This window comes from Glycine soja, chromosome 10, assembly GCF_004193775.1.
Source record: "Glycine soja cultivar W05 chromosome 10, ASM419377v2, whole genome shotgun sequence".
Lineage (NCBI taxonomy): Eukaryota > Viridiplantae > Streptophyta > Magnoliopsida > Fabales > Fabaceae > Glycine > Glycine soja.
In genome coordinates this window covers 31309728-31324208 of record NC_041011.1, presented here as the reverse complement: position 1 = coordinate 31324208, position 14481 = coordinate 31309728, and the positions used below count along the sequence as shown (strand labels likewise).

The 14481-nt window shown below is 40.6% G+C and overlaps 1 non-coding gene across 1 annotated transcript; it reads right to left on the bottom strand.

Annotated features, from left to right (window-relative positions):
- Nucleotides 1-12459: 12459 nt before the first annotated feature.
- LOC114372795 lies at nucleotides 12460-12566 on the bottom strand. Its single transcript, XR_003658358.1, has one exon. It is a non-coding gene; the product is annotated as a small nucleolar RNA R71 (small nucleolar RNA).
- Between the last annotated feature and the right edge of the window lie 1915 nt (nucleotides 12567-14481).

Sequence of the window (14481 nt, the reverse complement as noted above, 5' to 3'; positions counted from 1 at the left end):
ACCTACTCACTTGAAGCTGTCAAAAGATGAAGCTGGCACCAGTGTTGATCAAAGCCTGTACAGAAGCATGATTGGGAGCTTACTATATTTAACAGCTAGCAGACCTGACATCACCTATGCAGTAGGTGTTTGTGCAAGATATCAAGCCAATCCTAAGATAAGTCACTTGACTCAAGTAAAGAGAATCCTGAAATATGTAAATGGCACCAGTGACTATGGGATTATGTACTGTCATTGTTCAGATTCAATGCTGGTTGGGTATTGTGATGCTGATTGGGCTGGAAGTGCAGATGACAGAAAAAGCACTTCTGGTGGATGCTTCTATTTGGGAACCAATCTTATTTCATGGTTCAGCAAGAAGCAGAACTGTGTGTCCCTATCTACTGCAGAAGCAGAGTATATTGCAGCAGGAAGCAGCTGTTCACAACTAGTTTGGATGAAGCAGATGCTTAAGGAGTACAATGTCGAACAAGATGTCATGACATTGTTCTGTGACAACTTGAGTGCTATTAATATTTCTAAAAATCCTGTTCAACACAGCAGAACCAAGCACATTGACATTAGACATCACTATGTTAGAGATCTTGTTGATGATAAAGTGATCACACTGAAGCATGTTGACACTGAGGAGCAAATAGCAGATATTTTCACAAAGGCATTGGATGCAAATCAGTTTGAAAAACTGAGGGGCAAGCTGGGCATTTGTCTGCTAGAAGACTTATAGCAATTACTTCTATTTGAATGTGCTCAAACGTTAATAGCACATTCATTACTGGGCCAAAACAGATTCGACCGTTGCTTCACACGCCCCTCTACATTCTTCATTCAAATTTATATTTTCGTGGCATTCTTGTTTTCATCAGCATTCCCCAACACCTCTCGGAATTTCACGAAACCATTTCAAAAGCTCTGCTTCTCCATGGCTACCTCACCAAAAGATACTTCAGCTCCTGGTTCACCCGCTGTAACATCATCTCCATCATCCACCAAAGCACCATCAAACCAGGAACAACCTGAATTCAACATCCAACCCATACAAATGATTCCTGGTCAAGCCCCTGTACCTGAGAAACTGGTCCCCAAAAGACAACAGGGAGTGAAGATTTCTGAAAACCCTAGCCTTGCAACAAGTCCTAGGGAAGTAGACACGGAGATGGATAAGAAGATCCGCAGTATTGTGAGTAATATTCTGAAAAATGCTTCTGTCCCTGATGCTGATGAAGATGTTCCAACATCCTCCACCCCAAATGTTTCTGTGCCTGATGCTGAAAAAGATGTTCCAACATCTTCCACTCCAAATGCTGAAGTCCTACCTTCACCCAGTGAAGAGGAATCAACAGAGGAAGAGGATCAAGCTACAGAGGAGACCCCTGCACCAAGGGCACCAGAACCTGCTCCAGGTGACCTCATTGACCTAGAAGAAGTCGAATCTGATGAGGAACCCATTGCCAACAGGTTGGCACCTGGCATTGCAGAAAGACTACAAAGCAGAAAGAGGAAAACTCCCATTACTAGGTCTGGACGAATCAAAACTATGGCACAGAAGAAGAGCACACCAATCACTCCTACCACATCCAGATGGAGCAAAGTTGCAATCCCCTCCAAGAAGAGGAAAGAAATTTCCTCATCTGATTCTGATGATGATGTCGAACTAGATGTTCTCGACATCAAGAGGGCCAAGAAATCAGGGAAAAAGGTGCCTGGAAATGTCCCTGATGCACCATTGGACAACATCTCATTCCACTCCATTGGCAATGTTGAAAGGTGGAAATTTGTATATCAACGCAGACTTGCTGTTGAAAGAGAACTGGGAAGAGATGCCTTGGCTTGCAAGGAGATCATGGACCTCATCAAGGCTGCTGGACTACTGAAGACAGTCACCAAGTTGGGAGACTGTTATGAAAGCCTAGTCAGGGAATTCATTGTCAACATTCCCTCTGACATAACAAACAGAAAGAGTGATGATTATCAGAAAGTGTTTGTCAGAGGAAAATGTGTTAGATTCTCCCCTGCTGTAATCAACAAATACCTGGGCAGATCAACTGAAGGAGTGGTGGATATTGCTGTTTCTGAGCATCAAATTGCCAAAGAAATCACTGCCAAACGAGTCCAGCATTGGCCAAAGAAAGGGAAGCTTTCTGCAGGGAAGCTGAGTGTGAAGTATGCAATTCTGCATAGGATTGGCGCTGCAAACTGGGTACCCACCAATCATACTTCCACTGTTGCCACAGGTTTGGGTAAATTTCTGTATGCTGTTGGAACCAAGTCCAAATTTAATTTTGGAAACTATATTTTTGACCAAACTGTTAAGCATTCAGAATCTTTTGCAGTCAAATTACCCATTGCCTTCCCAACTGTATTGTGTGGGATTATGTTGAGTCAACATCCCAATATGTTAAACAACATTGACTCTGTGATGAAGAGAGAATCGGCTCTGTCCCTGCATTACAAACTGTTTGAGGGGACACATGTCCCAGACATTGTCTCGACATCAGGGAAAGCTGCTGCTTCAGGTGCTGTGTCCAAGGATGCTTTGATTGCTGAACTCAAGGACACTTGCAAGGTACTGGAAGCAACCATCAAAGCCACCACAGAGAAGAAAATGGAGCTGGAACGCCTGATCAAAAGGCTCTCAGACAGTGGCATTGAAGATGGAGAAGCAGCTGAGGAAGAAGAAGAAGCAGCTGAAGAAGATGAAGAAGCCGCTGAGGAAGAATAAGATGCAGCAGAGGATACAGAATCAGATGATGATGATTCTGATGCCACCCCATGACCATCAGACCTTTATTTTTGCTTTTACTAGCTATAGGGGCATGTCTCGTTGAACAATTGATTGCTATTGGTCTGTAATATTTGCATGCATTCTACTTTTGTCAAATTCTGTCTAAAAAGGGGGAGTAATAGTATAATAGTATTATGCATGATTCATGATTAGTAGTAGGATACGGTGTATGCATGATTCATGATTAGTAGTAGGATACGGTGTATGCATGATTCATGATTTTGAGGGGGAGTTGTATGTATATGATTTTGAGGGGGAGACTGCTGCTGATGATGACTGATGTAAGCTACTGTAACTACGAGTAGCTGATAGAAGATGCTGCAGCAAGAGTATGGAGACAGGGGGAGCAAAATACTGATGTCACATGAGATGTCTTGACATCCTGGAAAAGACTAGTAGCTGATAGATGATGCCGCAGTGAACTGCTTCACAGCAGTAAGAGCATGGAGACAGGGGGAGCAGAAAGCTGATGTCACGTGAGATGTCTTGACATCCTGGAAACGACTTGCAACTTGCAGAATTTTGCTGTCACCACTACAGATACCGCTGTGCTTGATTACTCTGATAATGTAAGTTGCTGATCCCACTTGCATAACTGCTCGTACCTGCTCAGGAAGTGTCTAAGTATGTTTTAGACAAAATTTGCCAAAGGGGGAGATTGTTAGTGCTTAGCTCTACTGAGTTTTAAAAGATTGGCTAAAATTTTGTTAAAACATAAGCACTTAGACAATGAAGGAAAGCTGGAGTTGCTGCACATGATGTCCAACGTTATGTCAAGGAATCAGATCGGGCTGCACAATGCACAAGGCAAGATAAAATGTCAAATGAAGAATTGAAGCTGCAGGATCCACGATGTCGGACACGATGTCCTGACATCCGGCCCGAAAATACTGGACACATAAATCTGTTATCTCTTTAACAGATTATTGTGCAGTTAGCAACAGATAAGAAGATCTATCTCTTGGAACGAATTAAAAGATAATTAAAGTTCGAATTACAAACTTGAATAGTTCGTTCAGGGATTAAAGATTAAAGATAAAAACTAAAAGATCAAACTGTATCTTTTAGATCTTTAAGTGCAGATTTTCAGGAAAATGATAGATCTCATCCAGCACAAGTAGTTGCAGCCCAGAAACGCACACGGCTATATAAACATGAAGGCTGCACGAGTTTTCTACCAAGTCCGGGATTGAAGAGTTATTTAGTGAGTTTTGGGACTTGAGTGTTTTGTGAGCCACCTTGATGTTACTCTAACATCAAGTGTTGGACCTGAGTGTGTAGAGTTGATCTCTATAGTGTGTGGAGTTGATCTCTATTGTTCAGAGAGCAATCTCTGGTGTGTATTTGATTTAATTGTAAACACGGGAGAGTGATTGAGAGGGAGTGAGAGGGGTTCTCATATCTAAGAGTGGCTCTTAGGTAGAGGTTGCACGGGTAGTGGTTAGGTGAGAAGGTTGTAAACAGTGGCTGTTAGATCTTCGAACTAACACTATTTTAGTGGATTTCCTCCCTGGCTTGGTAGCCCCCAGATGTAGGTGATGTTGCACCGAACTGGGTTAACAATTCTCTTGTGTTATTTACTTGTTTAATCTGTTCATACAGTCAAATATAATCTGCATGTTCTGAAGCGTGATGTCGTGACATCCTGTACGACATCTGTCCCCAGTATCAGAATTTCACCAGTGAACGGTATCGGCGCAATATCATGCTCTTGACTTCCATTAAAAGCTTTTCTCAGTCGTCTGTAAGGATGATTGGGTGTTAGAAAGCGGCGATGCCTACTGTGGACTGTTTTTCTCCCATGTTTCAGTTGTGTATAACTTGTATTTTCTTCACAGATGGGGCATGCATGATGACCCTTAACACTGTAACCGCTGAGATTCCCATATGCTGGGAAGTCATTAATGGTACAAAAAAGCATTGCACGCATTTCAAACGTCTCCTTGCGAAACGCATCAAACACTACAACCCCCTCGTCCCACAACTTTCTCAAATCTTCAACCAACAGAATTAGATAAACATCAATGTCATTTCATGGCTGTCTTGGGCCCGATATCATCATAGACAACATCATGTATTTTCGCTTCATGCACAACCAAGGAGGCAAATTGTAAATTACTAGCAGAACTGGCCATGAACTGTGTTGAGTGCTTAAGGTGCCATATGGATTCATTCCATCACTGGCTAGTCCAAGTCTAAGATTTCTTGGCTCATTCCCGAAATCCGGATACAAACCATCAATCTTCTTCCACTGGGAGCAATCAGCCGGATGACGGGCCATTCCATCAGAAATCCTTCCATTTGCATGCCATGTAAGGTCTTTTGCGTCGTCCTCGTTAGCAAACAGACGCTTAAACCTTGGAATGATTGGAAGATACCACAAAACCTTCGCTGGGGGGCCCTTGTTGGAGTTTTCATCAGAATTGCTTTCCTCTTCATCCTTCACTTTGTACCGTGAAGTCCCACAGACAGGGCATTTGGACATTTCTTGGAATTCATGCCTGTAGAGTATGCAATCATTGGGGCAAGCATGAATCTTCTGATACTCCATACGCATGGGACACAATATCTTCTTTGCCTTATAGTAACTTTTAGGCAGCGTGTTGTCCTCTGGAAGCAGATTGTGCACTACCTCAAGCAATGAGGTGAAACTTTTGTCACTCCACCCATACCTGGCCTTCACATTAACCAGACTTAACACCGCAGACAACAGGGTTAGGGAATTCTTGCACCCTGTATACAAAGGCTTCTTTGAATCACTCTGCAATCCTTCATACACAGGGGCGTGTGCTTGTTGAAAACACTCTTGTCCAAGGTCACGAATCATGTCTTCCAAGCGATCTCCCATTTCTACATCAAACGGTTCAGATTGGGACCCAGTATGCATGTCAGTCACTTCACCATGCCATATCCACGTCGTGTAATTCTTCTTCATCCCATCACACAATAGATGGTCCCGTATGTCGTCAAGTAGTTGTCGTCTTCCATTCAAACAGTTGATGCAAGGACAATAATATTTTCCTTCTTCATTCGGTCGACCTCTTTCTAAAGCAAATTGCAAGAACTGCTCGACGCCATCCTCATATTCTGGGCTCATGCGACTTTGATTGATCCAACTTCGATCCATCTAAGCAAATCCATGCATGCAAATCTCACTTTTTTATTTATAGGTGTGGCCCTATCCCATTTAGGAAGACTGTCTTTTATGTTAGCCTCAAATGTCATGGTTAGCATTATTTTGAACAATTTGAGTAAATTTCGGCAGCATTTCGCATTGGTCTCCAAGTACACGACATGACATCGGTGAAACGAATTTCACGATAATCAAGTATGCACTCAGAGAACAACTTGAAATGCATTCAACCGAAATTTCATCAAATTAATCAAAATAATAATAACCTGACCGAATGAGTCTAACATAAAAATACAAGTCTCCCCAAACTGTCCAAACAGACAATTCAAGACTAAATACAATGACTAATGCAAACTATTCGCAAGAATCATTGCATTCAGTCTCAAACGGGAATCTACGGTTCACTCAGCATGAACAACAGTTATTTATATAGCAAATTACATTCAGCACGTATAACAACATTCATGACATACAAGAACATTCATGACGTACAAGAACATACAAGGACATCAACAGTTGTGTGTGTGTGTGTGTGTGTGTGTTTTGTGTTTGTCTCTTTATGTGTGTGTGTGTCTGTCTATGTGTGTGAGTGTGTTTGTGTATGTGTGTGTCTGTGACTCAGTGTGTGTGTCTGTGGCTCAGTGTGTTTGTGTGTTTGTCTGTCTCATTATGTGTATGTGACTGTGTGTGTGTGTGTGTGTTTGTCTCTTTATCTGTGTGTGTGTGGGTGTGTGTGTTTGTGGTTGTCTCTTTATCTGTGTGTGTGTTTGTCTCTTTATGTGTGTGTGTGTCTGTCCATGTGTGTGAGTGTGTTTGTGTATGTGTGTGTTTATGACTCAGTGTGTGTGTCTTTGTGTGTGGGTCTCTGTGTGTGTCTGTGGCTCAGTGTGTTTGTGTCTTTGTCTGTGTCTTTATGTTTGCGTGACTCTGTGTGTGTGTGTGTGTGTATCTTTATGTGTGTGTGTGTTTGTGTTTGTGTCTGCGTGTGTTTGTCTCTATGTGTGTGTGTTTGTGTATCTGTGTGTGTCTCATTGCAGGGTAGTAAAGGATCATTAAATTGTAAACATCATGAGCCACATGATGAGGGAAGCAGTATCAAATCAATGCTTTACAAGCTTTTGGTCAATCTAAGGAGTGGTGTCTTCATGCTGCAAATTGATGGTTTCTGAGTGGAAAATCCTAATTTGGTTAAGCCTAAAATTCTGCAGCATTTGCAAAGCCGATTCAAATTAATTGAAGTTATGTACGAGCACTGTAGCTTTTACAAAAATAAGCACTGCAGCTTATTTAAGGCACAAATTCTGCAGCATCTGCAGTATGTGGGTGTGTTTCAGTGTGTGTGTGTGTGCTTCTGTGTGTGTGTGTGTGTCTGTGTATGTTTCTGTGTGTGTGTGTGTGTTTTAGTGTGTGTGTGTGTGTGTGTGTGTGTGTGTGTGGGTGTGTGGCTGTGTATGTGTGTGTGTGTGTGGGTGTGTGTGTGGGTGGGTGTGTGGCTGTGTATGTGTGTGTGTGTGTGGCTGTGTGTGTGTGTGGGTGTGTGGCTGTGTATGTGTGTGTGTGTGTGTGTTTCTGTGTGTGTGTGTGGCTGTGTGTGTTGAAGATGCAGCAAGATCTCAGTTGCAGCAAGGACTTAAAATAAATTATGGGAAGAGCAGCTTTGGGGTGTTGGGCCAATCTGAACAATGGAAATTGTAGGCTGCCAGTTATCTGAATTGCAGAATCATGCCTCTGCCTTTCTCTTATTTGGGAATACCAATCGGGGCTAATCCAGAGGAGGTTCCTATGGGGTGGTGGCCTTGATCAGAAGAAAATTGCATGGGTTAAATGAGACTACTGGCTCATGGAACATGAACCTTTAAGGGAGAAATATCCCAGATTGTATAACATATCCTGTCAACAGCAGAAGCTTATTCAGGATATGGGATGTCAGTCTGCAAATGTTTGGGAATGGAAGCTTGAATGGAGAAGACACCTTTTTGAATGGAGAAGCCAGTTTCTGTGTGTGTGTGTGTGCGGAAGCTTGAATCAAGAATCTGTCTAAGTTTAATGCAGCATCCCTAGGTTGCATTAAATCTCATTACAGGAGCATCACTACATCCAACAGATGGGAAGTCACAAAGACAATGGGTGGGAGTGGAGCTTTATTTGGAGAAGGCCATTGTTTTGACAATGAAATTGATACGGCTGGTGTTTTTCTCAATGAGGTTCAGGATATGGCCATTCAACAACATGGACCTGATGTGTGGGAATGGACTGCTGACCCTACAGGTCAGTATACAGCAAACAATGCATATAAGGTAATAATGGGAGGAGCAACAGCAATAACCCAGGAGGAATGTTTTGTCAAATTATGGAGCATAAAGGTTCCAAGAAAAATAGCAATCTTTGCACGGAGACTAATTAGAAATAGACTTCCGACAAGACAGAGTTTGCAACGGAGGCAAGTGCAGGTTGCTGACACGTCATGCCAATTTTGCAGGGACAGTGAGGATGATGCAATTTTCATTCTTTGGACCTGGCTTAGGAACTTTGAGAAAGGCTTCACAGAACATTTTAATCACTGGTGCAGTAGTATTAGACAAGCTTTTCTGTACTAGTAGAGGATACAATTTTGGCTACTAGTTTTGTACTTTTCTTAGGTTTCTATAGAGTGGTCCTCTAATCTGGCAGATGCCTTTATGTAATTAGAAAGGGAATGTACTAGCTGAGACCTCTTCCAAGAGGTGCAGCACATATGTACTTAAGTCAGGGGTTGTAGCTGGTACTTAATTCATCTTGTGTACCAGCTATGTTCAAAATATATTTGTACTCACAGTACCTCTAGTACTCTTTCATCTATCTAATGCATATCTATTTTTGCTGAGCAAAAAAAAATTATCTTTGTTGATAAAAAAAAACAAAAATAAGTACACTGCCCCTAAAATACCAACATTATACTCACTACTGTTCAGCTTGCCATAATTTATATAAAAAACAATATAATCCTCATACAAATACAATCATGCAAGCATATTTCAAAACTTAAAATAGGAATAAACAACTCTGAACAAATTAACTTATGTAGACTTGGCAAATTTGTTTTCACTAATATTAGTAGGTCATCACCACTACAGTAGAATTTAAGTTAAATTTAGATAAGTACCTTATGAAGAGGCCAGCTACCTTGTCACACCTAATAAGTTACAATTGAAGAAATTTATGCATGTATAATTGAACAAATTTGTTATCAAACTTCTGTGTGTGTGTGTGTGTGTGTGTGTGTGTTTGTATGATGAGTGTGTGTGTGTGTGTCATGAGTGTGTGTGTCTCTGTGTGTTATGTTTCTAATTTAAAGTTCTAAGCTGTTTATTTTGTCTCAGGATGATGATGATAACACTGTTCTCCATATAGGAGCAGAAACAGCAAAAATGATACGTGAAAATCTTGATTAGCTCATTGTATGCTTGGGAATCCTAATGCTGATGTATTAGTCAGAAACTACTGCCAAGTTGCAGCTCTGTGCACTCATTGTCATTAGATTTTGATAATTTATATCACTTGCAAAGCATGACAGCAAGTTTTCTTTTGGATTGAATTTCCTTTAATTTCTATATTAGTAACACTGGAGGTGAAGTAAAAAAAGTAAACAATTACCAGGACAGAAGAATTTATCAGCCAATTTCTCAAAGGGGGTCCCGTCGTTGTAAATATACCTGCATCATTATCAACACAAGCATAAGATTGTTGTGTGTTTTTTTTATCAGCCAAAAATATAACATATTCATTAATAAGTACCAGAGGTACTAAATTGATACATATTTGTATAAGTACGAATCATAGCTGATTCTCTAACAAGCCTTGATATTATACAAGCTGAAAGAAAACTATGGAGTTGGGTAGCAGGAAATTTTTAAAATGAATATTCTGTCTGATGTGCCATCATTTTCTTCTATTTTCTAAATCCTTTTTGCACCATTTTAATTATTGATTGGTCTTAATTGTCAATTAATTAGGCAGTTTTATTATTTGGGCTCATTTAGCTAATTTGATGTTTTTAATCTAATTTCAGGAATTAATGAAACATTGGGCTTAATCCGGATTTTGGTTGTGGACTTGAAGAGGGCAAATAAAGCAGCGCTTACCTTAGTTAATTTCTAATTAGGAAATTTCGCAATTTTATTTTATGTTGTTCAGTGTTTATTTCGTTTTGGGCCAGAGTATTGTAATAGGGCCCAATGACTTTGAGTGACTCTTTTTAAATAGCTGCCTTGGGATTCGTGCAAGGCATTCTATTCTGCTATGCTATTTTCATTATTCAGAGCTTTGGTTTTAGGTTTTCACGTTTTTCTGTTCCCTTGTTACAGTTTTCGTTCTTAATGCAAATTTCCGTTTTCTGCTTCTAATTACGAGTTCATTCTTGCTTCTTCTTCTACTTTCATTTACGTTTCTGTTCATTTACGTTTCTGTTCATTTACGTTCTTGTTCATTTACGTTTCTGCTTTATGCTTCATTTGCGTTTTCTGTTTGAATCCATGGAAGGCTAGATTTTCTGGTGTTGTTTCCTTTTGAGGACGAAGCCCAACTCTCTTTGAGGTTTCGTTTGTAATGTGGTTTCCTGGCAGTTTTCCCTTCACCAGTTATCCCAATTTCGTGAATATTAATCAGTGCACGCTTCGTGTTCGATTAATTGCCTCTGAGCCTAACTTGCATTCATGCTTAATGGACGAAGGGCTAACTGGTGTATGTGGTGCCTAATCACGTATTGAAAACCCTAAGTTGATTTTCGCTTAGTAAATTGAAATAGGGTTGGATTAAGTGGTTGACTGTTAGGGACGAATTCTCCATAACCCAGGATAAGAGAGTGGCTTCTGAATCAGAGGAAACAACCCTTTTTTAATATTAGTAGTTTCGTATTCCATTTTATTTGTTCTGCTATTTAATTACCAAACAACCAAACCCCCCCCCCCCCCCATCGTGACTGTTACTGCAAGTATATTATGAACATTTGGCTTGTCACTGCTCGTTGGGAAACGACCTAGGATCACTTCCTAGTTACTGCATTTTCATGTTTATTTGATTCGGGTACGGCCTCGATCAGATTTGGCGCCGTTGCCGGGGAGCAGTGTCCAAAGGTTCATAATAGCTAGCTAGTGTTGTGTGTTTAATCCTTTCGTGTTTTATGTTTAATTGTTAGTATTGTGTTAGTATGTGTGTTAGTGTTGTTTAGTGTCCTGGTATTTTGTTTAATGTGTGTTCTGTTTCAGTTTTCCCATTAAGCGTTTTCCCTGTTTCAGTCTTGGGTGTTTTGCTGTGAAGATTGTGCTTGAAAACAGAGTAGTAGTAGAAATCAGCTTGCGGAAAAACAGAGTAGTAGTAGAAATCAATTAGAGACGGATTTTAGCGACCACCCATGCTGAATTATTTGGAATTTTTTGTTTTAGTAGCTAGGGTTGTTATTTTTGGCTGAATTTTTTTGTGGTAACTTCTTTTAATCCATATTTTGTGGGAAAAATAACTAGAGCATTTAGTTTGGTCAGATTTGAAAGTTCAAAAAAAGTAGCAAATTTTGTGTTTGTCAAAACTTCAAACGGCCATAACTTTTGCTCCGGTTATCAGAATCGCAATTATTATATATGCATTTGGGGTAGAAAAAGATTTCCTACACTGTGGCAGCCTGCCATAGGCCGGCTGAGGTCTCCATCGTCCAAAAAAATAGATTCTGTCAAAAGTTTTTTATTTTTCAAGTTTTATTCACTTATTTTTCTTAACCTACCAATTTTAGCTTTCATATTTAGACTTTGAATTTTTGTCTGAAAGTTTTTGTGCTATCTTCTCATCATTTTATAAGGTTGCTCACAAATTTTCAAGTCATTTGGATATCATTTGAGGGTAGCTGTAGTTCAAACCTACACCTTTATTTACATGACAAGGCAACTAGTTGTGTGCATGCTGAATGTAGTGTATGACTAGAGGCAATCCATCTGACTTACAACCCTTTGATCCTGAGATAGATAGGGCATTTCATAGATTAGTTAGATATCATTTTATACCTTTTGATCATTCTGAGCATTCCATAACTGGTGAATCTGTGCATTCTGTTATTGGTGATTTTGAACATCCTGATCTTGAGCATTATAATTTTGAGCATTCTGATTCTGAGCATTCTGATTTTGCACATTCTGAGAACATGGCACAACCTCCACCTCGTGAGAGGACTCTAAGGGAAATGGCTGCACCTGATTTCACCTATGAAAGCTTGTGCATCCAATACCCTGATGAGGATGTCCCATATGTTCTTAAAACTGGACTGATTCATTTGCTTCCAAAGTTTCATGGCCTTGCAGGTGAAGACCCGCACAAACATTTGAAAGAATTTCACATTGTCTGCTCCACCATGAAACCCCCAGATGTCCAAGAGGATCACATATTTCTGAAGGCTTTTCCTCATTCATTAGAGGGAGTGGCAAAGGATTGGCTGTATTACCTTGCTCCAAGGTCCATCACGAGCTGGGATGACCTTAAGAGAGTATTCTTAGAAAAATTTTTCCCTGCTTCCAGGACCACAGCCATCAGGAAGGATATCTCAGGTATTAGACAACTCAGTGGAGAGAGCTTGTATGAGTACTGGGAGAGATTTAAGAAACTATGTGCCAGTTGCCCCCACCATCAGATTTCAGAACAGCTTCTTCTCCAATATTTTTATGAAGGACTTAGTAATATGGAGAGAAGTATGATAGATGCTGCCAGTGGTGGAGCCCTTGGAGACATGACTCCTGCTGAAGCCAGAAATTTAATTGAGAAGATGGCCTCCAACTCCCAGCAGTTTAGCGCCAGAAATTATGCCATAGTCATTAGAGGAGTGCATGAGGTAGCTACAAACCCATCTGCATCATCTGAAACTAAGAAGCTTGAAGGCAAACTGGATGCGTTGGTCAACTTGGTAACCCAGCTGGCCTTGAATCAGAAATCTGTACCTGTCGCAAGGGTTTGTGGTTTGTGCTTCTCTGCTGACCACCATACAGACCTTTGCCTTTCCATGCAGCAACCTGGAGCAATTGAGCAGCCTGAAGCTTATGCTGCAAATATTTACAATAGACCTCCTCAACCTCAGCAGCAAAATCAACCACAGCAGAGCAATTATGACCTTTCCAGCAACAGATACAACCCTGGATGGAGGAATCACCCTAACCTCAGATGGTCCAGCCCTCAGCAACAACAACAGCAGCCTGCTCCTTCCTTCCAAAATGCTGCTGGCCCAAGCAGACCATACATTCCTCCACCAATCCAACAACAGCAACAACCCCAGAAACAACCAACAGTTGAGGCCCCTCCACAACCTTCCCTCGAAGAACTTGTGAGGTAAATGACTATGCAGAACATGCAGTTTCAGCAAGAGACCAGAGCCTCCATTCAGAGCTTAACCAATCAGATGGGACAATTAGCTACCCAATTGAATCTACAACAGTCCCAGAATTCTGACAAGCTGCCTTCTCAAGCTGTCCAAAATCCCAAAAATGTCAGTGCCATTTCATTGAGGTCGGGAAAGCAGTGTCAAGGACCTCAACCCGTAGCACCTTCCTCATCTGCAAATGAACCTGCCAAACTTCACTCTATTCCAGAAAAAGGTGATGACAAAAATCTACCTAACAATTTCTGTGCAGGTGAATCTTCTTCCACAGGTAATTCTGATTTGCAGAAGCAGCACATTCCCCCTCTTCCATTCCCTCCAAGAGCAGTTTCCAACAAAAAAATGGAAGAGGCAGAGAAAGAGATCTTGGAAACGTTTAGAAAAGTAGAGGTAAACATACCTCTGTTGGATGCAATAAAGCAAATTCCAAGATATGCCAAATTCTTGAAGGAGCTGTGCACTAATAAGCGGAAGCTTAAAGGAAGTGAACAAATTAGCATGGGCAGAAATGTCTCCGCATTGATTGGTAAATCTGTTCCTCAAATTCCTGAAAAATGCAAAGATCCAGGTACATTCAGCATACCTTGTATTATAGGGAATAGTAAGTTTGACAATGCCATGCTAGATTTAGGAGCCTCTGTTAGTGTTATGCCTCTGTCAATTTTTAATTCTCTATCTCTAGGTCCCTTGCAGTCAACTGATGTGGTAATTCATTTAGCTAATAGAAGTGTTGCCTATCCTGTTGGTTTCATAGAAGATGTCTTAGTTAGAGTTGGTGAACTGATTTTCCCTGTTGATTTTTATATCTTGAATATGGAAGATGGATTTTCTCAAGGATCAGTTCTCATCATTCTAGGCAGACCCTTTATGAAAACTGCTAGAACTAAGATAGATGTTTATGCAGGCACACTGTCCATGGAGTTTGGTGATATAACTGTTCATTTTAAAATTCTGGATGCTATGAAATACCCATCTGAAGATCTTTCTGTATTTCGTGCTGAAATAATTGACCATGTTGTTGATGAATACATGACTGATCTTTATTCTAATCTGCATGCCTCTCACTCTTCATGCATTGAGTCTGAAATTGTACTTGATCATATGTCTGAATTTGATGCTGGGAGTGAATCTGAGAGTGATATTGATTGCATGCCTGGTGGTGGTGTTTTACCTCTTGAG